This window comes from Cibotium barometz, chromosome 28 (genome assembly GCF_041138505.1).
Source record: "Cibotium barometz isolate CiBa-2024 chromosome 28, ASM4113850v1, whole genome shotgun sequence".
Classification (NCBI taxonomy): Eukaryota; Viridiplantae; Streptophyta; class Polypodiopsida; order Cyatheales; family Cibotiaceae; genus Cibotium; species Cibotium barometz.
Window position 1 is genome coordinate 42,122,061 of NC_141073.1, and position 24,101 is coordinate 42,146,161.

The following is a 24,101-nucleotide window of genomic DNA, read 5'->3' on the forward strand; positions in this document are numbered from 1 at the left end:
TGATACAGAGATTGTGGAGGCTGTTTATGCTAAATTGGGACTACAAAAAGCCATTAGTGAGCAACAAGGCCTTCACAGTGCCAAAAGCGATGCTTTCCTACAGCCTCATCAAGATGCAATGGGTGAACTGTGCAAGTTTAATCTGTCTTCCTTATTTGAGGGTGCAGACATACAGGGTCCTATAATCATACCACATGATATGTGTATGCCTATGCTTGAGGAGACACTTGATTCAGAGAGCTTCAAGACAGGTGCTCAAGACCCAGTACACGAGGAAGAGGACATCGCTAATAGTTTCCTCTTGGGCTATGAAGCATGTAAGCTGTGTAAACTTGAGGATTCTCATGACAAAAGTGCTCATTTGAAGGGTATTCCTCAGGTGTCGTACCATATGTGTGAAGAACAGCAGGAACCAATGCTTCTTACTGAAAGCATGATTGCAAATTTTGAAGATCTAGGACAAGAAGAAGATGCTATCATTACTGCATTCTTATCTGGTTATAATGCTTACAAGCAGGAAGATTGATATATAGAGAGGAGCACACACACACAAGAATTTTTTTGGAATCTGCTCGCTAAATTCATAAAAGGGCTCACTTGGTACCTTCTCCTGGTCAATCTGTTGGCGGCACATCTCGTGTGTGTTGAGATTTAGCTGGGGCTCACTGGTGAGGGCCCAAAAGTCAGTAATAGACATCTTGCTTTACTTAAGTACATGCTTTAGGATTTACAAACCAAGCTCGATTACTAATTTGTTTTTGTTGTAGGTGCTAGCATCTATTTAAATTCCACACAACATAATTCCTAAAAGGGGCTCACTTGGTGGGGACATCTAGCCTTCTCCTAGTCAATGTGTTGCGGCACATCTCATGTGTGTTGAGATTCAGCTGGGACTCACCGGTGAGGGCCCAAAAGTTAGTATGGACGTCATGGTTTACTTAAGTACATGTTTTAGGATTTACAAACCAAGCTCGATTACTAATTTGTTTTTGTTGTTTACAACTTCATACGACTTGTGCATCAATTTTTGGGCATTCCATGGGTGGACTATTGCTAAAAGAAGTAGATAAACATCAAAGCTCCATGCTACTAAAAGGGCCATGAATCCATTGAAGGAAATTGCCCTTCATGGTCTCCACATCTGCATGTGTAAACCAAGCCCTCGTAAGCTGCACCAAGACATTTTATCACTTAGACATTCTATGCATTCATTCCAATAAATTAAAGGCTTCAAATCTCACCCAATTCTCTACCCTCTTGCCTTGTAATCATCCCTCGATCAAGAACATAATGCATGCCATTGTGTAATATATCCACAATCGATGTCATTAGTTTGCCATGGCATCTGATACATAAGACAATAACCACGTTAATAGAATAAAGACAACAATCAAGCTCAAAAAAACCCTAAAGATGAACATATTAGCATACCTCCACCGTTGTGACATCGCACTGGTCTTTTGGGCTCTCAAGCTCACTCTTCACATTCGGACTAGAACAAAACTTAGAGAAGTATTGCAAAAGCCTAGTAGAACATGGTCATGTCAATGCAAAGAGAAAACAAACAATCAAAGAAAAGCACAGCAATGTGAGTTGCATACCTATGGAGTGGGGGTAAATAGTCCATCAAAGAGTGAATGGACAAAGAATCAAAGTAAAGTATAGCATACCATTTTATTGGCAATCCATGTACATGTGTCAAGTGTTCATTGTAAAAGACCACAAGCATCTAATGCGATCTACAAATGACAACCGCTATAACCATGCATGAAAAAGAAGTTTATGAGCACCCCATTTTTAATTCACACTATACCTATCAATGATAAGGAAAAACGCTAACATACGAGTAGCCAAGTCCGGTGTTGCGAAGAGATTCTTGAAGTGGCGTAGCTCAGGTGAATGTTTGGTTAAATAACTATACCATATACTATCGACAAACCGCACCCAATCAATGATGTTCTTCGGCAAGGTGTTCTCCATCCACCTACATGAAATTTCTTGAGTAGTGTTATTCCATATGAATATGATGTAATAAAAGGATTAGACCAATTTGCAAGGACATATATAGATCCTCACAATGAAAAGATGTTTAAAATATTAGTGCATTCTTGGACATCCAACTTGGCATCGTAAAGTGGAAGACCAAGCCAATTCTCAATTTGCAAGAATATCATTCTCTAGTCTAAGTTACGGAGTTCAAATTACAAAAAGAGAGTACATTGAGGTGCAAGCTATGACAAAAGGCACCTCTCTAAATAATAGGCCATATAGTTTGAGAGAGGATTTTGCATTCAAATTTCCCAGGGCCGACCACAAAGTCACCATCTTCACTTCTCCCACTTGAAGACATGACATTGATGGGAGTTGAACCATTGTTGCCCTCATGAAACTCGAGCTTTTTACACAAAAATCATTCATAATAGAGTTAATCAATGTGCATAGTAAACCCACCACTTTCTAACAAGGAGAGGGGAATCACTTGACGACACTCTCGTATCATTTTCTTGTCATCGACATGCTGGCCAAGTCCACTAGTAGCAAGGGAGGAAGCATCAAAATTTCTTCTCCTATGTGTCTTGTGTGGAGCTACAGGAACATCAACCCTCTACAATGGCAAGAGTGAAATGCATTAAGATACTATATGGAAAATACTATCGTCCACAACAAGGATAGGAGAAGAAAGTTTGATGCTTCCTCCCTTCTCGTATCATCTTCTCTCGTCAACATGCTGGCCAAGTCCAATAGCAAGGGATGAAGCATCAAACTTTCTTGTCGCATGTGTCTTTTGTGGAATTATAGGCACATCAACCCTCTACAATGGGAAGAGTGAAATGAATTAAGATACCGCTCGTCCACTCGCAGCAAAGAGCACACCGCTCGAGTAGTGGAGGTTGAGGCGGTTGTTGTCCAAGTGGGGGCACGGATGGGTCTATGCCCCCACGTGAGCGTCCTTCCCCATCTAGTGAGAGCTTCGCATAGAGTGGCCTTGCCCATGTCTTTCCCCTTGTACATACAAATTTTGGTCAGCTCACATATTTGTTTGAGCTTGTATAGATTGTATGCAAATTTTGGCTTATATCGTCTCAGAGCTTGATGTATAAATTTCAATTTTGGCTTATCTCGTCAGAGCTTGATATGTAAATTTCACATCTTGCAATATAATTTGGCCATTGTTTGCACTTGTGTGAATTGTGTACCTACTTTCGTTTACTACACAATGGAGATTAACTAATAGTTTCGCATATCTTTGTTCTCAACTAGGCAAGGGGTAGTGCTAATAATATAATTAAAGTTTTTCAATACTGAATAAGTAACCCTTAATAAATGTGATTCAAGAAATAACCCAAGAGTGAGAACTTATAAACTTTCTTAATTTTAGAAAAAATATAGAATATATTAACATGAAAATGATGAAGAGAGTGTACAATGATCATCTTCCTGTGCAATGATTTATCACTTAGTAATTACGTATTTTAGAGGTTAAATGAAAAAAAGATCGTCAATGATTTTTCTAATTGACTTGTGACTAACTTGGTATTTTATTGTGTGAGTATTCTATTCAATTAATGAATTATTGATATCACATGTATGTTGGTTCAAAATTGTAGTTGTTAACACTAGTCATGTGATTAAGCCATTAAATGTGTTTTGAGCAACAAAAAAGGATGTAGAATGGTTTTATGAAAATTGAAGAGCAAAGAAGGCAAATCACCTTAAAATTCCATGAAGCTTATTGCGGACGTTCATTTATTATGCATTTATCACCTACAAAAATTACCTAGTACTTTATAAATTGTAAGATTACTAACAATAATGTGAAAACATTGTAATACCCTTATTTTCAAGGAGATGTGAAAACAAAATTGATTATTTATTGATATAAGGTACATGTCTAAATACATATAGAAAAAGTTTAATATTGCATTTGTAGTGTGGTTGAAAAATATGTAATGTTTTTAAAGCAAAGTTTTTTTTGTTTTGTTTCTCAAAAAGCTCTTAAATGATGACCATGGGGAAGACTATGTTTTTAAAATTCCTTAGTACTTGGTATTACTTTTCAACTACTATCGTGTCTTGATAAGAGTAATTCCCTAGTAGGAAAATTTCTTTGAAACAATAAACTTTAAGAGAGAAAAATCACCAAATTATCTAAAAGCCACAAAAGTGTTCTTTTATCTACAAGAATGGCATTAACTAATCTAGAGGTAACAAGGCTATGCAAAATGCCTCATAAAATTTGCCTTCGTCAAGCTCAATTTCAACCTCCAAATTTGCTAACTCTTAATTATGTAGATTAAGCACTAATCACTATCATTAGTGCATTAATAACAAAAATTGGGTTACTTAAGGTTCTAAATTAGAAAAATAGGGTGTAAATCTACATTGGGAAGCACTCTCTTGCATCTAAGCACTCTCTTGCATCCATGTGATCCATTGCATTGCTCAATTTGAGCAATTTTCATTGCATTCAATTTAGTATTAGTACATAGTTTACATCTAGATCATCTGTATTAGCTTGAAATCAGTTATTAACAATGCATGAAAAATGAGAGATCAATCTTGCAAGAGAGTACAAAAAGTGCCATAGAGACTTGTCTCACAAGCTCATGGTAAGACCCTCTTTGCATGGAAGTAAACATTGGGAAGTTCATCGGCGAAGGAGCATATCTTGAGGATATCAAGCATCTCACAAAGCATAATATAATTGTATAGAACATTCTCCTAAGCATGCCAAACACTACAAGAGGTGGGGTCATTATCCACGCTTTCTTCCATGCCTTAGAACTAAGCTTAAAATCCCCTAAGCGTCGAAATACCCATCGAAAAAAGTGTCGAAATAGAAATGTCGAAATAAGCACCGAAATAAGCGTCGAAACAAGGGTGGAAAAATTTACTTTTATCGCGCATTTTCGACGACATTTTTGATGACTATCTCGAATGATATTTTGACTACTATTTCAAATGTTTTTTCAACTGCAATTTCAACTGGTATTTTGTCACTTATTTCAACTATCATTTTGATGCTTTTTTCCACGAATGCAGGGAACTTTTGATGCTTTTTTCAACGGATGCAGGAAACTTTCGACGCTCTTTTCTTCGGATGCAGGAAACCTTCAACGCTTGTTTCGACGCTCTTTTCTTCGGATGTAAAGGAAACTTTCGAGGCGCTTTTCTTCGGATGCAGGAAACCTTCAACGCTTGTTTTGACGCGTGCAGATATTAATTTTTTTTCGACATAATGGTGCATCTAGCTGCAGTCTTGTAGTTGGATACACCATTATGCCAAATTTATAGAGCACCAAAGGTAACTGTACTCTGATGTGAAGAATGAAGCAAATTTGTTGAAAAAGTTAGAGAGAGTGCCATAAAGTTTTCGACATTTAGAGTGAAATTTGTTTAAGTTTCTTAATTTTAAAAACAAACACCTTTATTTAAAAATAATGAATAAATTGTGCTAATAAGTTTTCTTTTAATACAATGATTAATCACTCACTATATTTAAGCTTTTCATGATTTACTAAAGGAATAGACTAATTGATTGTTCGTAGTTAATTGAACCATTAAACATAATATGGAAATTCGATTAGTTTGTAGAATAAAATATAAATTTTGAGATGTATGTTAACTAAATACAATCCCTAGTTCATCCAATAATATAAGGTGCTAGTTTAAGATAAAAAGGATTTTTAAGGTTTGTACGTAAAATCACTAGATCATTAATAGTACTTTTAATTTAAGAGTAGTTCATCGATGTAATTAGTTTAGAGATAAACTAATTACAAAGCTTTGGTAAACTACTACAACACATTTAAATACGGATATTTTTAAAGACGTAAAGCAATTGCTTGTACAATCAACGATCATCTATATTCGTGTAGATATGAATGTCTAAACTTACATCAAAAAACGTGTCAAAAAATCATCGAAACAAATGTTGGTTACCATGCTGTTATTAATCTCTTCTGCAACATAGTTTTTGATGCCTATATCCACAACTATGCCGACCCAAATATCGACAAATGCAAGCTATTACCGACGGATGTAGGAAATTATCGACATAGATACCGACGGATGTAGGTATTTACCATCACAGATACTAACGATCGTAGAGGTATAATTTTTTTGGCATAATGGATCTATACGTGGATGCACCATTATGCCAAATATCTAAAGATTTTATTTCATTCAAGTGAAATTTTACACACACTTAAAGAATTAACACAAAAAAAAATACATTGATGTACAAAATCAAGTTTCATTACTTGATGTCAAACCACAGTGATACATTGATCCAAATTGCATGATATCAATACTTATATGATAAATGTTTATACAAAAAAGTTATCACAGTCTCACAAGTGAACAATACATGCCGAAAAGCGATGCAAAAAAGATCTGTACAATGCCAAAAAGCTCTATACAGTTCCAAAACTATTCTAGCTAAAGTGGGTTTCCAACCTGTGAGCTACCCTTAACAGGGATAATCAAGTACTACTCTCTCCAAAAACAATGCAATGCCCACGAATTAGCATATACAAACTTACCAGAACCTCAAATTGGAATATGGTACAACATACTTACCAAAACCACAGCTATCCAATCTACATTTTTGCCATCGTTCCTCAATGCGCTCAAGCAAGGCATAAGTGCCATGCTTGAATGTATGACGATCCTCTAACTCGGTAGAACCTCCCTCTCCTACATACATGAAAACAAAATATAAATAAAAACATACAACTATACACTAGTTGACATACAAACGAGATGCTACAAAAAGCATGAATACTTACAAAATACTCATAAAATGAGTCGCATCCACCGCTCCCGAGGTGCGAGCTCCCCATGCTCTCTAGTCTCTTTGTCATTATGTCCTCTTGTTGCAAGTATCGTTGAGGGTTTTCAGCGTCCTTCCTCAACTCCTCATCCCATCTCTCTTTGTCAATGAACCAAGTATTTTCTTCCCCCGTTTTCACTGCTTGTTGGGTGATGCCAGACCTCCTGTGTTTCATACAATCTCTCATAAGATCATAGATCCACTTGTTAGGTACTTCCTTGCTACCTGGTGCAGGCTTGAACTCGTTCTTATGTTCAATGGAACCACATTTCTCAACACCCCCCTTGGGTTTACAACATATTTTCACCCCCCCTCATTTTTAACTTAGTTGGGTAACTCAAAGGCTCTTTGACTTGGTTACTTCCTAGCTCAGAGATTATTTTATAGATGTTTGGGTTGTTTTCACTCCCCGAGGGTGCTACTTTAGCTATTCTCTGGTGGTCAAGTACTCTCAAAACATATCAATTTGCATACTCATTTGGTGGCTTTTACAACATATGATTTAGACTAGGGTAGTGGTTGGTAGCTGCTTTAGTGCTGTTGTTGGCTTGAGATCTCCTTACTTTTACTTGATGAAGATCCATTGTTTCTTATTTCATTCTTCACGTCGATGTCGTGTCCTTCACATTATTAATGCTTCCTGGCTCTTTGTCTTTTCTCTTTGGCTTGACTCTTGTCTCTTTGACAAGTTCTTTGATGTGCAAATGGTTCTTCTTGCTACCATTGATGTTGTGCTTGGTGCTTTGATTCTTCTTTCTTAAGTGACATTTGTGATTCATTTCATATACTTTCATGTGTGTGTCATACATTTGTTCACTTCATGCATGTGTGCTTTTGGCATGCTTAAGAGAATGTTTTGTGCAATTAGATTATGCTTTGTGAGATACTTGATATCTTGAGGATATGTTCCTTCCTCGATGAAGTTCCCAATGTTTAACACCTTGCAAGAGGGTCTTGCCATGAGCTTGTGATAGGTCTCTATGGTAGTTTCTGTACTCTCTTACAAGATTGAGCTCTCATTTTTTATGCAAGGATTGATTTCAAGCTAATATAGATGATTTAGATGCAAACTATCTACTCAAATTGAAGTGAATGCAATGAAAAATGCTCAAATTGAGCAATGAAAATGGATCAAATAGACTTGGATGCAAGAGAGAGCTTCCCAATATAGAATTACAACTTAATTTTATAATTTTGAACCCTAAGTAGCCTAATTTTTGCTATTAATACACTAATGATAGTGATTAGTGCTTAATCTATATGATTAAGAGTGATCAAATTTGGAGATTGAAATTCGGCTTGAGGAAGGCAAATTTGATGAGAATTGTCTCATAACATTGCTACCTCTGGTTTAGTTAATTCCATTCATATAAATAAAAGAACACTTTTTGTGGATTTTAGATAATTTGGTGATTTTTTCTCTCTTAAAGGTAATCATTTCAAAGAAATTTTCCTACAGTTAGGGAATTACTCTTATCAAGACACGATAGTAGTTAAAAAGTAATACCATGTACTAAGGAATTTTAAAAACATAGTCTTCTCCATGGTCATCATTTAGGCCCTTTTTGAGAAACAAAATAAAAAACTTTGCTTTAAAAACATCTCACATATTTTTCGACCACACTACAAATGTAATATAAAATTTTTCTATATGTATTTATTCGATTAACATGTACCTTATATCAATAAATACTCGCTTTTGTTTTCACATCTCCTTGAAAATAAGGGTATTACAATAGCATGTTCTTGTTAGTAATCTTATGATTTATTAAGTACTATGTACTTTTTGTAGTTGATGAATGCATGATAAATGAACATCCTCAATAAGTTTCATGGAGTTTGAATGTGATTTGTCTTTTTTGTTCTTCACTTTTCATAAAACAAGTCTAAATCCACTTTTGTTGCTCAAAACACTTTTGATGGCTTAATTACATGACTAGTGTTACCAACTACAATTTTGAACCAACATACATGTGATATCAATAATTCATTAATTAAATAGAATACTCACACAATAAAATACCAAGTTAGTCACAAGTCAATTAGAAAAATTGTTGATGAATTTTTTTCATTTAACCTTTAAACTCAATTAGTGGTGATAAATCATTGCACAAGAAGAGGATCATTGTACACTCTCTTCATCATTTTCATGTTTATATATTCTATATGTGTTTCTAAAATTAAGAAAGTTTACAAGTTCTCACTCTTGGTTTATTTCTTGAATCACATTTATTAAGGGTTACATATTCAATATTGAAAAACTTTAATTATATTATTAGCACTACTCCTTGCCTAGTTGAGAACAAAGATATGCGAAACTATTAGTTAGTCTTCAGTGTGTAATAACAAAGCTACTAGAAAAACTTAGAGTGAAAATCATTTAATTTTCCTAATTTAAAAAAAACACCTTTACTTGAAATAAATGAATAAACTGTGCTAATAAAGTCTCTTTGAATACAATGATTAATCACTCAAAATATTTGAGATTTTTCGTTATTTACCAAAGGAATAGACTAATTGATTGGTAGTTAACTGAAACATTAAACATAATATGAAAATTCTATTAGTTTGTAGAATAGAATATAATTTTTGAGATTTATATTAACTAAATACAATCACTAGTTCATCAATAATATAAGGTGCTAGTTTAAGATAAAAATCATTTTTGAGGTGTATAAGTAAAATCACTAGATCATTAATAATACTTTTAAATTAAGAGTAGTTCATCGATGTAATTAGTATAGAGATAAACTAATTACAAAGATAAGGTGATTGGGTTTTCTCATGAAAAACCTTGAGAAATTAGTAAATTAAAAAGGATATTTCTTATCACATTTCCACCTTTGGATACACTTAGTTTTCACCACATTGAAATACCATGTGTTGTCACCTATTTCCACCAAAATGTGTATCCTCCTTCCACTAAGAAGTCCAACCTCATTTTTTCATGTTTTTCTTTCAATCATGTGATGTAGCCTCCTTAATCCTAGTATCACCTATGTTCCCATAGTAAATTCCAAATCTTTCATTTTTCAAGTTGTACACCTTCTTTACAGAAATTAAGATTCTTAAATAAATTTTACAAGAAAGAATAAAAATATATTAGCTTTTTTATATTTCTTAATAATTACATCATTTTAATAAATAACTTACTTGAAAGAAATCAAGGATTCGTTAACATGTATAAGTAGCCAATTTTAGTTAATCAATACATGTAATCTTAATATTTAATTAGACTATCCACCTAATAAAATGCCAAGCTAGTCATCAATCAATTAGAAAAACCATTGCTAATCTACTTCTTCATTAAAAACACCATTGCCAAGCTATTTCTTCATTTAACCACCAACAATCTCAATTAGGGAATCTTTAGTCCTTCAATCAAAAGAGACCTTTGTACACTTTCTTTATCATTTTCACATTTATATTTTCATTTCTCTTAATTAAGAAAGGTAACACGTACTCACTCTGCAAATAATATCTTTTGATGGCCTCAATAACAACACCAACAGAAACACAAGAAGAAAACATAAAGGGATCAAAACTAGGGGACAATGAAAGCCAAGCTCCAAGGGCACCAATCGACTTATTATTGTCCTCAGCCCTCGAGGTAACACTTTAGGATGCCAAAACACACCTCAACACTCCCAATATGACTCAGCTAACTCCTCAATCTTTCCTCTTAGGTTAACACTCACCTCCAAAAGCTCTATCTTCCAACTACAAGCCTCAATTGACCTTAGCTGACATCCACTGACCAAAATAGCTCCCAGTGACACATAATTGATCAAATTCTGATTGTAACTTGATTTCGAAGTCGACTGCTAATTCTAGTTAGAAAAACATCTATCTGATTCCCAGAATGTCCCCCAACATCTGCCAACTTCAAATACTTACTTTAGAGCCACACTCAACCCAAAAACACTCCTTGGTTGAGTCCCTATTGACCTTCTAACTTAGTTGGAAACCTTATCTACCACAAATTCACTCTTGAAGAGCGGTTCTCTCTACCGTGCAATATAGTGCTCATAGAGTACTACCGATCAACAAATGTGTTAGGAAACACAATGTCAATCCAAGGACTCGACCCGATTAGTGCATGAAGGCTTATCCCTTGAGGGAGAGCTCACATACATGAACCACCACTTGACGATTCAACCATTCAAACACCTCAATCAATCTCTCAATCCCTTAACCCCACTACACTAATCAAGAGAACAAGCAATGCATGGCAATCTCATAATCCCATTCAAACGTTGATTAAATCTTAGCTTTCCCTAATGCAAGCAAACCCATAAGCATGCATCTACTAACCCACAAGCTTAAGCAAGCATAGAATGTAACATTCACAAACCCACAAGCTCATAGAGAGAGTCTATCCATGAATAACTCATTGCCAATGAAGTGGGCAAGAGCTTGCATCAATGGAGACTACACACACACACTACAAGCATGCATACACAAGAGAAAGAAAGAAGCATTCAACTAATCATAGATTAATCTACTTCAATGATGCTAAAAGATATTAAGAGAAAGAAGTGGAGCTTTACTCATTGATTAATGGAGCTTGATGCTCATTAGAGTACAATAGAGAGAGTTAGAGAGTTGCCATAGCTTGAGAGATCAATAGCTTATGAGAATGGCCAAAAACGTGCTCTTTCTTTAGCTAACATCTCTTTTATAGAGATATCACTAACCCTAGGCCTCTTTCACACATGGGCGGACAACCCCATAAGTGAGCCTTACTTAATACACTTAGAACTCTCATTTAGAACCCACATTGGCCTAAAACGATTTACATTGCACTTCAGCACAAAAATATGAAAAAATTATGTGCGTCTTTAAGTTTCCATGGCCACAATCCCGCTCTCTTGCATTAATTGCTTCCGGCCTCCTTCCATAATCCGTGTTCTCGTGGAACAACTCAATTCATTCCTCTTACTGTCCTCCCAAGTCAGTCAAGGCTTCCTACAACCCTTATCTTTACTTCACACAACACAACCAACCTCCTCTGATCATTAGCTAACCTAATTACTCGGGGGGTTCAGTATATGTAAACTCTCGATATCATGTGCGCTCAACCCCTAATTTAAAAAGCCCTGATTTGTAAAATTTTCATGAATGAAACACACCCTTTTTCTTTTCAATCTGTAAATACCCCCTTTAAATGGTACCCTTCTGTATGTAAAAAATGTGTAAAAAGGGGAACCCCTTCTGTTGAACCCACGTGCTACGCTTACATATTTATGAGTGACCCCCCCAAGCCTAATTAGCTCTAGCTAACACATAGATAATAGAAATCAGAATCCAAAATCCTCTCATCTTGAGTCAAATAATCACCGTCCAAGCACTCTAATCTTCCTCAAACATCATCTAACCTTAAGTTCTAACCCTGAGAACCTCTCTAAACTAGTCTACTGCTCTCTTCTTTTCTGAGACTTTGTTGACTCAGATGTGACCTAATTGACAGTTGACTCAAACTAACTCATATATCTTCACTCTAGTGTTCTTTGACACCACTATACTCTTAGACACTTGAAGTCTCACCAAGAACCAACAAAACAAACCCAAAGATATCTGCCTGGCTCTAACTACATGTTGACTCTAAGACGCCTTCAGCTCTCACAACTCAAAACTCAATGTTGAGTGACATTTTATATTGTTAGATGAAACTCTAAATGAGGACTCAGATAAGGAGGTAGATATGCCTGCATTGTAGTTGGCAGGGTATTTGAGGGATGACAAGGAAGTGAAGGCAATAGGAACAAGTGTTGGTGTAGAAGAGTAGCTTGCATCAGAGCACTTTCCTCAGAGGGTGCATAATTTGAACAGCCCATGGTAGTAGAAGATGTGGGGCCATCTTCCCCACATGAGGAGAGCAAGGTGCTGCCAGAGCTTGAGATCAATCTCTTGAGCACCATTGTGGTGGAAGGTGAAGAACGCTTATTTCTTCATGACCTTGAAAAGGCAGTTGGCTTGAGAATGGATGAGTGCTTGGGCATTATATGCATGCGATGTGAGGTGGACCTTGATACGTCCACCAACCTCGGTCCTCACCTAGATAGTGCTATATTACCCCTTGGAGAATCTATCTCGCAGAGACAGTTGCTTTGGTCAAGGAAACTGTGGTAGACCACCGCGGGAGCAAGCCCTAGTTCCAGAGGAGGAATTCACAACCTTACAAGACAAGCTAGAGGCTGAAAAGAATACCCTTGCTCTGCTGGAGTGATGGAGGAGACCAAAGCACCAAAAAAGTATGAGGCTAAGTCCTCGATTGACCTCTTCGCCCCCACCACCACTTTGGCAAAAGAAGACATTGAGCAAGAGGTAATAATCGACCTTTTACAACCTACAAACATTTGTAATTATGTATAGGAAAATATTTTGATTTTTCCTTTGATTGCAGAGGGTTGTTGAAATTGATGCATTTGCTGGGAGAGGCGGCGACAGCAGAGACCAGGCCAAGGTCCATGGACATAATGCTGCGTTGGCACCTTATCTTGGTCGACTTCCTGTGGATGGCATCGCCATTATCCACAGGGACTACACCCCTCAATATGCCTTCACTCTATTCTTTTTGAAAGCCCTCTCTAAGGTGCTCTATGTAGCCTCTATGGCACAGAGCACCAAATGTAAAGTTTTGATTAAAAAATCCCTTGCCTTCAATGTTTTTGGTTCTGGATTTAGGGGTAAGCTTCTTGCTTGTATAGTTATAGCCAAAAGCATAGGCATAGAGGATCCTCAAGAAATAGCCCAATCACTCCTTGAGCACACTCTGTCCACCAATAACAAGAGAAGGAAGCTCAATATTTTAAGAAAGCTTTTGTAAAGATGATGTATCACTTCTTATTATGAATACAATACAATTTTTACAAACTTATTTTCATCAAGTATATCATTGTTTTTTCTAGTTTGTACCATCAATATTTTTGTGAATGCATCAAAAATGACCCTGGGAGCCTGGGGAAGCAATGCCAAAACAGTGCGAATTTTGAGCCTGCACCGCTGCTGTAGAGTCCAAATTCACATTGTTTTGGCACAGCTTCCCCAGCCCTTCAGGGGCAATTCTGATGCATTGGATGACAAATAATGTATTTTTACACATGATTAAAGGTATTTCTATCTTGTAAATTATTGTTTCTCATAATCAATGTACTAAACTTGATTATAAATGCATCAAAAATGATTCTGAGTGGCTCGGAGAGCAGTGCCAGAACAGTGCAAATTTTGAGCCTGCACCGCTGCTGTAGAGCCCAAATTTGCATTGTTCTGGCATAGCTTCTCCAGCCCTCCTCCAAGAGCAATTCTGATGCATTGGATGACAAATAATGTATTTTTATACATGATTAGAGGTATTTTTATTTTATAAATTATTATTTTTTTAATTAATGTACTCAACTTCATTATAAATGCATCAAAAATTATCCTGAGTGGTTGGGGGAGCAGTGCCAGAACAGTGCGAATTTTGAGCCTGCAGAGCTTAAATTCGCACTTTCTGGCATAGCTTCCCAGGCCTCCAGGAGAAATTCTGATGCATTGGATGACAAACAATGTAATTTTACACATGATTAAAGCTGTTTTTATCTTATAAACTATTATTTCTCACAATTAGTGTACTCAACTTCATTATAAATGCATCTGAATAATCCTAAGTGGCTGGGGGAGTAGTGCCAAAACAGTGCAAATTTTGAGCGTCACCGCGCCGCTGCACAGCCTAAATCCGCACTATTTTGGCATAGCTTCCCCAGTCCTCCAGGAGCAATTTCGATGCATTGGATGATAAACAATATAGTTTTACACATGATTAAAGGTGTTTTTATCTTATAAACTAGTGTTTCTCACAATTAGTGTGCTCAACTTCATTATAAATGCATCAGAAATGATCCTAAGTGGTTAGGGGAGAAGTCCCAGAGCAGTGCGAATTTTGAGCCTACATCGTCGTTGCAGAGGCCAAATTTGCACTGTTCTGGCACAGCTTCCTCAGTCCTCCAGAGCAATTCTGATGCATTGGATGATAAACAGCGAAAGGGGCTCTTCTTATCTTGATGTTTCTAGCATACATATAGGTAATTTAACCATGTAACATTAATGTAATATCAGAAGCTAGTACTTCTTATTGGACCATGTAACATAAATTCAAGGCCAGTACTTCTTATTGGACTAGGTGATTCTTTTGTCTAGTAGAAGGGCCTTACCTTTATCTTCTATATTTGATTTTCTTTGTGGAAATAGAGAGTATCCAATGCATCCAAATTGAACATTTAATCATCATATTGAGGACTAGTAAAAAATATACAAGAAATAACACCTTCAATATCCTCTACAATTACTAAGATTTTCCAAAAACAAGGCAAATATAGAAGAAAACTAAGGTTTACGAATAGATTTGATCACGAGAAGCACTAATCAAGGAGATTTAACAAGAAAAGTCCATGAAAAACACTCTGAAACTGGTTGAAAACCTTACTTCAAAAGCAAGATTCTCCCAATTTAATCTATGTGGAAATTAGGGTTTTTGAAATCTATGATTAATATATATCAAAAAATGATTGTCATTAATCCCATTACTAATCCACTCAAAATACAATAAAAAATTCACTCAAAATACAATCAACAAAAAATCAAAAAACTATGTAAAAGTACTAATACAAAAATAAATTATTAATCGCTCGTTGATAAAAGCATTAAGATCTAAGCCAAGAGCTCTCATACCAATGCAAGAAAGGCAGCTACTCAAGAATGGAGTAGTTCATTAGAAGAAAGAGAGGGAGAAGAGACTTGTGAACATGGAGTCCAGAGACACATAGACCTTGTTTACCTGGATTCTAAGACATGGAAGAAGTTCTCCATGAATGTTTGGAAATAATCTCAAAGAAGGTAAGTGTATATGATATGTCAAAAGATGATAAAAGGATTCATACAATAGCCTAGACCAAGGCCACTTATATATATAAGCTAACAATATGTCCATGCCCGTAAACCTATGTTGATCAAGGGGGGACAAAAGGCCATGTGCCTAGGCTCATGCCCATACACATGCATGTGCATATATAATTACTTTATTACATTGTAGTTAGTCGTGATTTCATTTTTTACAAACACAAGAATGTAAAATTTTCACTTAAAAAGGAGAATATAAACTCTTTAACTTGGTTTAATGGTTAACGCCAATGTTAATTATAAAGTTTTTTAGCTTGGTGATAATGTGAATGGTTTATCACATGTTCAAGATGTGAAATCACTTCAAAACTCAATAAAAAATACCCCAACGGAAAAGGCAAATGATTGTGAAAAATCTAGTCACCTTTAAAGGTAGTGAAGAAGTCTCTAAAAGTGCCTCTAAAGTGGTACTTAAAGATGATTCAAGGTAGCAAGCTTGAATATCAACCCAAATCTAGGGAACAAGATAGAAAGCATGTCTTAACACTAGTTTGGTACCAAAACAGGACACTTGAGTGTCCTTTTTTGGGGGTTGCAAAAAAAAATCAAACTCCTAATGTAGGCTTTAAAAACCAAAATGCTTCATTGGGCATGTAGAACATAACCCTATGCTTATGTAAAAAATGCTAAACATATAAAATGCCTTTTTATTTGGAAGTACATAAGCAACAAAGTAGCATATGTCTTGAAAATGAACACTTTTCAGGATTTTTCAGGATTTTTCCAAATATGCAAAGCATCATTCTCTCAAAAAAAAAACCAATGATATCAATAGCATTTTTCCCAAGATATTTTGATAGCATACATCAGTCCAAGGAGGTAGAAGTTCACCAAAAAAATCATTTTCCTTTCCTAGAATTTTTTCCAAAAAAGTTGTATAAAATCAGCAAAAGCAACGCGTATTATCAAAACTCAATCACGCCACTAAAAAAAAATGTAGCCCTATCAATGAGAATGTTGATTATTGGTTTTCATGCTTGAGATGAGATAAATAAGCCATAATTTGATGTGTATGACACTAACTTAGCCTCCACTTAAGTAGGTTCTTATCGCCTAGTTTTAAAAAAATTGTAAAAAATAAAAATACAAAATTTGATCATCTTTTTTCAAAAACTAATCATAACTATGCTTGCACAAGTAGTCTACACCTATAGTTACAACAAATAATGCACTTACACAGCTTTTCCCTTTGATGAAAATCAAAATTAGGCTCATAATTAGACATTTTACGTATTAAAAACAGGTTGCGCAAAAGGCCATGTATGAGAAGAGGCCCAAAAAGTGGCTCTAAAGTTTTGGAAAATTCAAAACAAAGTAGTATTTACCCTATATAACATGGGTGCACCTCAAGTTTTACATTATTAGCTTGCATATGGAAGGAGAAAAATTCATGCTCCACCTGTATAAAAAACATCATTTCAATATTAGCGAGTCAAAAATTTATCCAATAATTATCGTTTGATGATTCCAAGATTTAGTTTACATCATGGGCTTTCCATCAAGCCATGTTTCATGATCAAACTATGTCCCTTCTAAAAGTTATGTACAAATTACTACTATTTTGAAAACAGCAAAAATCATGCGTTTTATCAGCATGTGTCTAAGAAAATTAAAATATTGCCTTGCAAAAGCTAAGAAAAGTGCAATTTAAAAAATCTCAATTTTTTTTTTGGGTCTTGAGGAACATCTGTGGATGTTAAGCATTTCAAAACTCTTAATAGATTGCCCACAAAAATTCAAGAAAAATGCTAACTTTCAGGACACTTTAGTATCCTCAGGACACTTTAGTGTCCAATTACAGAACTAGTGTTAATCAAAATAAAGACAAAGATGTATAAAACGTTTACATTGATGGAAGATCTCAAAAAAATTGTTGCACCTACATCCTATGTAGAGAATATGTCAAAGTAAAAAATGGAAAGAAGCACTAAATAAAGAACACAAATACACCTTCAAGAATAGGCTCAAGAATAAATTGGATGGAAAGTACTATTAAATACATTGTGCAGTTCAAGCATAAGAGATGGACATAAGATTAAGTTTGTTATAAATATTCTTACAGAGCCACTTAGAAATTTAAATTTTTAGTATTTTAAGAGATATTTTAGGTGTAAAGGAAAATGAGTTGATCATTAAGGAAAATATTGAAGGATAATATAATGTTCGCTTACATTTAGCACCTAGGTCACCCAGCTAAGATACATAAACATTTGTTATATATTATTTCATTATATGATTCTAGACCAAGGCAAGCTCATATATGCTGATTATAATAATGGATAGAAGACATTAATATTTGTGCTTAATCCAAACGATAGTCCAAAGATCAACATATAAAAAAATTATTGTTATTTTAAAGGGTGGTTGTTCCTAGTCTCGAGAAATGAACAATTGTAGTTAGTCCGAATTTGAAGACTTTTAAAATTGCATTAAACACCAATAGAAAAATATTTAAGAAAATTCCAAATTAATTTTGAATTAAGATTAAATTAGAGGAGATAATATATCTCACTACTATGCCTATAGTAAATTTGAAATCTCTATATTAAAGGAAATAACTAAATATGGAACCTTACTATACAAGAATAATACCGGCACTATGAGTCCTTAGTATGCAATACTCATAGTGGTGCTATGGTACCTTACTATGCAAGAATCATAGTGGTATTCAATGGCCACTAATCTACTATGGGGCCTTACTATGTAACAATTAATCATAGTGGTATTCAATGAGTACTGATCTAGTACCACTCAAGTGGCTTACTATTTTCGAGCATAATGGAAAACATGTAACTACGAATTCTCGAAACAATTTAGGAGCTCACGTGGCTCAACCTCCCAATACCAAAACACCACATTACCCTACCAAGATGTCCCACTATTGAGAATCTAATAAATTGCTAATGTCTATATTAAAGGAGAGAAAACTATATATGGGGCCTTACTATGTAGGAATCATATAGGTACTTGAATCAAGGTCAGCTACATTACCACTGATGTAGTTCTCAAGCATTAATGGAAAACATGCAATTATAAATTGTTAATAATTTAGAAACTCACAAGAATAAACCTCCCGTTACTCAAACACCACATTGTTTGGCACTTAATACAGGTTTATTAGAGGGTATCAAGTACTATGCATAACCTCCTCTAGGGCTACTAATAGAAAGTGGTGATTGTCTAAGTGCACCAATGACCCAAAGATTTGAGAAACTCTTGGTGTACATTAAGCAAATAAATAATTTTATTATTTGATGCACATCAGAGTGGGAATATACATACATGAAAATGTGCCACTAAATTAGACTTATAGAAGAACAAAACATGTGTTACTCATATATTACTTTGGTGGTGGTGGTGGATGAAATGATCTTATTAAGGTCTGAATGTTTATACAACCACACCTTCCTCCAATGTCTTCTTAAAAACATCTTCTTTAAAAGTGCATTCCATCATGGTTTTTTAATTAGTGTGTTCAAGTAATATGTGATACATTAAAAAATAAATTTCACAACTTGGGAAACAATGTCATGTCAATGGACGTTACGTCACTTGGAGCAAAAGGAGAAGTAGGACACTAGGAAGAAGAAGACTACATCATACGGTGGAAGAATAGTGTGCATCGCTTTGAAGAAAGTGGGGTGAGGGTGCACAACTTAGTGGAAATAGATAACAACACATCATATTCGAATAGTGAAAATTAAGTGTATCCAAACGTGGATATGTGATAAAAGATATCCAAATGTGGATACATGATAAAATATATTCGTCTTGATTTATTGATACTTTGTAAGGTTTTCAAAGGAAAACCCCAATTACTTATTTTAGCAATTTATCTTTATCCCAAAAACTAAATAGAGTATTCACCCATGAATTTGATGAGATAACTATCAACAATCAATTGGAAAAAGTGTTGCTGGACTATTCGTTTGGTAGACCACCAAAAGCTTAAATAGTGTGTACTTAATAGTTGTATTCAAAAGAACGGTTGTTTGTCGTTTATCAATAAAATTTTCCTCTCTAAAAACAAGAAAGTTAAATAGAATCTCAAATGTTTTTTACTAGCTTTGTAATTACATAATTGAGACTAAATGAAAGTTTCACATAACTTTGTTTTTAACTAGATAAGAACTCGTTGCTAATTAATCACTGATGAAAGTTATTTATTACTCTAAAAGATTCAAGAAATCCTTTAAAATTTAGTTAAATGAGAACTCCAGTGGCCTTTGTTATGCTAGAAGTTACATAAATTACAATATATAAGCTTACTTTGACATACATTGATAGTTCTATAATTGATAACATATAAAATTCATTAAATTCTCAATTCTATTACTTTACTAAGAGCTCTCTTGATCACTGTGAAAAATACTAATAATTAAGTTAAAAAAGGCTTAAATTAATTAAAAATTATAACTTGATTCTCTGCAATTGGATATAAAGTTTATGTAAAACTAAAGTTAAAAATGAGTTTATAGCTATTAAAGCCAACATATATTATTTGGAGTGAGTACTTGTTATCTTTCTTAATTAAGGAAAAGAAAATATAAATTAAAAAATGAAGAGAGTGTACAAAGGTATCTTTTGATCTAAATTTAATCATTCACTAATTCACCATTTTTGGTGAATAAATGAACAAATAGATTTGCAATGGTGTTTTTAATTGATTGGTGACTAGCTTGGTATTTTATTGGGTTGACATTCTATTTAAATATTGAGATCACATGTATTGATTGTTCAAAATTGACTAATTATATCTATTAAACTAATCCTTTATTTCTTTCAAGTAAGTGGTTACTTAATCATGTAATTATTAGAAAATAATTAAGAAAAGAATTTTTTTAAAAGCGAATATATGTGTATTATTTCTTGTAAATCTCTTTAAAAATTTTAATTTCTAAAATTAAGGTGTGACACTTATAAAAATAAAAGATTTGATATTTACTCTAAGAAGAGAGGTGACACTAGAATCAAGGAGGTTGCATCACATGATGAAAAGATAATTTGTAACTTGAGAAAGAGAGGTACAAGAATGTTGTGCCACACATGGAAAAAATAAGTTGGATTGCTTAGTGGAAGGAGGATACACATTTTGGTGGAAAGAGATTACAATACATGGTATTTGAATATGGTGAAAATTAAGTGTATCCAAAGGCAAAAATATGGTGAAACGAGATGACAACATATAGTGTTTGCTGAAAACATGTGTATCGAAAGGAAAAAATGTGATAAGAAATATCAATTTTTATTTACTAAAATTTTTAAGTTTTAAAAGAAAATATACAAATACCTTAGTTTTTTAATTAGTATCGATTCTCTACTAATTATGTTGCTAAAATACCCTTAATTAAAAGTACTCGTACATATCAAAAAATAATTTTGATCTTAAATGATCATCTTTATTAATAGTTTTATTAATTAATGTGATTATATTTAATTAATTACATCTCAAAAATTTTAATTTATTCTAAAAACTAAATAAAATATTCATATGTATAGTTGTTCAATTAACTATCAATCGATTAGACTATTTAAAAAAGAAGAAACTTCTAGATTAGACTTGGATTATCCTAATTAGCCTTAGATTAGAGTAGATTAGGGCGATTACCTTGGGTTTAGAGAGAAAAGAGAGTAATTGACTTATATTATGATGGTTATAAAAAGGTACCCCAAATATGGCCTATTTGACATATATACATAACCATCCCTTTCACACCACCATAAGTGTTATCCATGGCCATGTCCATTGGGCTTAGGCCTATTATTCATATGAGACCATTTCACTTTATTACAAACATCCCCACCCAAAAGGTTTCGTCCTTCCATTGATCTGTGTACAATCACAATCCACATGGATGGAGTATATGTTAATGGACTCATGTCAAACTTAAAGCTCATTCTCACACCATGTACGGGAAGCCAAAACTGCATGTCTATGGCTGTAAACTACTCAATATACCCTCAAAACAAGCCATAACATCTACCCCATAATGGCATGAAAACCTTGAGTAGCTTCCAAACATTATAAATGCAATTTCCAAGGGTGTAGGGCTGTCCACATTAAATTTACGTGAATTTCTAGCAAGTTAATTCACTACTATTGACCTTTGTTGGACTTCCAAAATGCATCCAAAAACCCTTCAAATCATTCCAATGTAGAGGTGGGTTGCCAAGAAGCTTCTTCCTTTGGTAGCCCTTGCCATTTGACCACATACTCCACTAATGTATGGCTACGAAGAACTCTTTCTCTTCTACCCAAAATTACTTCCATCACATACTCAATCATCCCCTCCTAAGAAAGAGGGGGGTATTGGTATATTGTATCTTCCCTCTCACACTAAGGTCAGGATGGCACTGTTGTTTCGTAAATGTCTTCATCACGAGGAGATATAGACAAAGATGCCAAGAGAACTAATTGACGGTGCTTGTGTATGCTTTGAAGGAAGATGGCATAACCTGGGATGGAAAGATAAGATATTCTCTTTTGCCCCAATGAAGGTTACAGGGTCATCTTTGGGAAGAATGTTGTGTAGTAGTTGGAAAGAGGCTTTGGGGTTGATGCTTTGGGAGGGGTGCACTAGAGTCTCAGGGAATTCCTTACTTTTCTTAGGAATCTAGTGGTCAGATAAATTTAATCCTCCCTTGGCCTTGTAGGACCCCATAACTGCTAAAATATGAATAATAAAGATTTTAAGAAACTAGCTAATTGTTGGGATAGGGCTTTACTGGGGTGGAAGGATCCTCAAAAACTTGATGAGGAGTTCAATTTGAATTTTAAGGAGAGACAAGTGCTTAGGGTTGTGTTGGGAAGAGGTTCCAAAAGGTTGGTATTCTAGTGCATATGATGAATCTTGCTAGGTAAAAGATTGGGTTTGGTATAATGGGGCTAAACTGGACAAGGGGTCTACTAAGGAGCTATACATGGAACTATGAAGGACTGAGGACAATGTGACCTATTGCAACAGGATTTGGAGGACAAACCGGGGGCCCAATACTCAAAAAATGAGATGGAAGAGCATATGGAAACTGGAAATTCCTACTAAGTCTTAAGTATTTCTCTGGAGAATATGTATGGGTGCTCTTCCCTTAGGGAGAAAATTGTTGCAGAGGAACTTTACTAATGGGTGTTGCCCCAGATGCAAAGCAGCTCTAGAAGATGGAAACGATGCTTTTTTGGGACTCCCTTGCTATCATAAGCACTGGGTCCATAATTTCCAGATGGGTACATAGGTGTATTGGTTTGGAGGGTTATTGGGAGGATTGGTTGTTGCTAGGGAAATGGACATTCTGTGGGGAGAATGTAGATTTTATCTTGAACATGGTTAGATTCTTTTGTCTCTGAAATATGGACTACCAGAAATTGTATTCTATTCCAGAGCTTAAATGAAGGAGTAGATGAGTGAAGTTTAGTCCAAGGACCAAAAGATGGTATAAGAAAGTTAAACCAGTGGACCACACTTTTGTGGCATTTATTGAAAACACATTTGACACTAGACCAGTGGTTAAAGTGTGGTAAAAAAAAGGGAGATGTCTTGAAGAAGCAATCATCTAAGGCATGCACATATGAGGTCCTGATTGAAGCGTGTATTCAGCTGGGATTTCAGATTTCATGAGAAAATTCCTCTCTTGTATTTGAAGATGAGAGGTAGACGCTGTAACTTGTTGAATGAGGTTTGATGGTATTTAAATATATATATATTGGTTAAAAAAAAGAATTTGGTATACGAACATTTTTTGAAGGCTACTTTTATTTTGCAAGTGTCACATGAAAGACAATAATATTATTATGGTAGAAACCGGTAATGTGAATTTTACATACCAACCCTTCAAAATCGACCCTGCCAGTCACACACACACTGGCGACCGTAGTACGTACACAGTGCTCTCTCTGTCTCTCTTATGGTCATTTCATCTCATGTCTCTCTCTCTCACACACAGAAGGACACACCTGGTGTCCACTCTGGCCGCATTGGTTGGAACTTGTACTGTATGGCGTGGGGGTGGCCTGCTCATTCTACGGCGACATGAATTCGAGCCAATTTGGGCCAGACACAGTTTTCAAGCCGTCCATGTCAGGCCTGCTGCAGGCAGTCTGGGGCCTGGGCAGTGGTATGCAGAAAGACTGTACACAATTCGATAGTCTGGCGTTCGGGGGTCTCCAGGGGCCAAACTTGGAAAACGGGGAAGTGCGGTCATGTCTGGCCTTCCAAGCTGCTGAAGCTGCAGCTGGGGGCAGGACTCGCTCGCTCGGTGGAGCGCGGCCGGCCTTCCAAGCTGCTGAAGCTGCAGCTGGAGCCTGCTGGGGAAGAAGGCTGCAGTAGTCGAA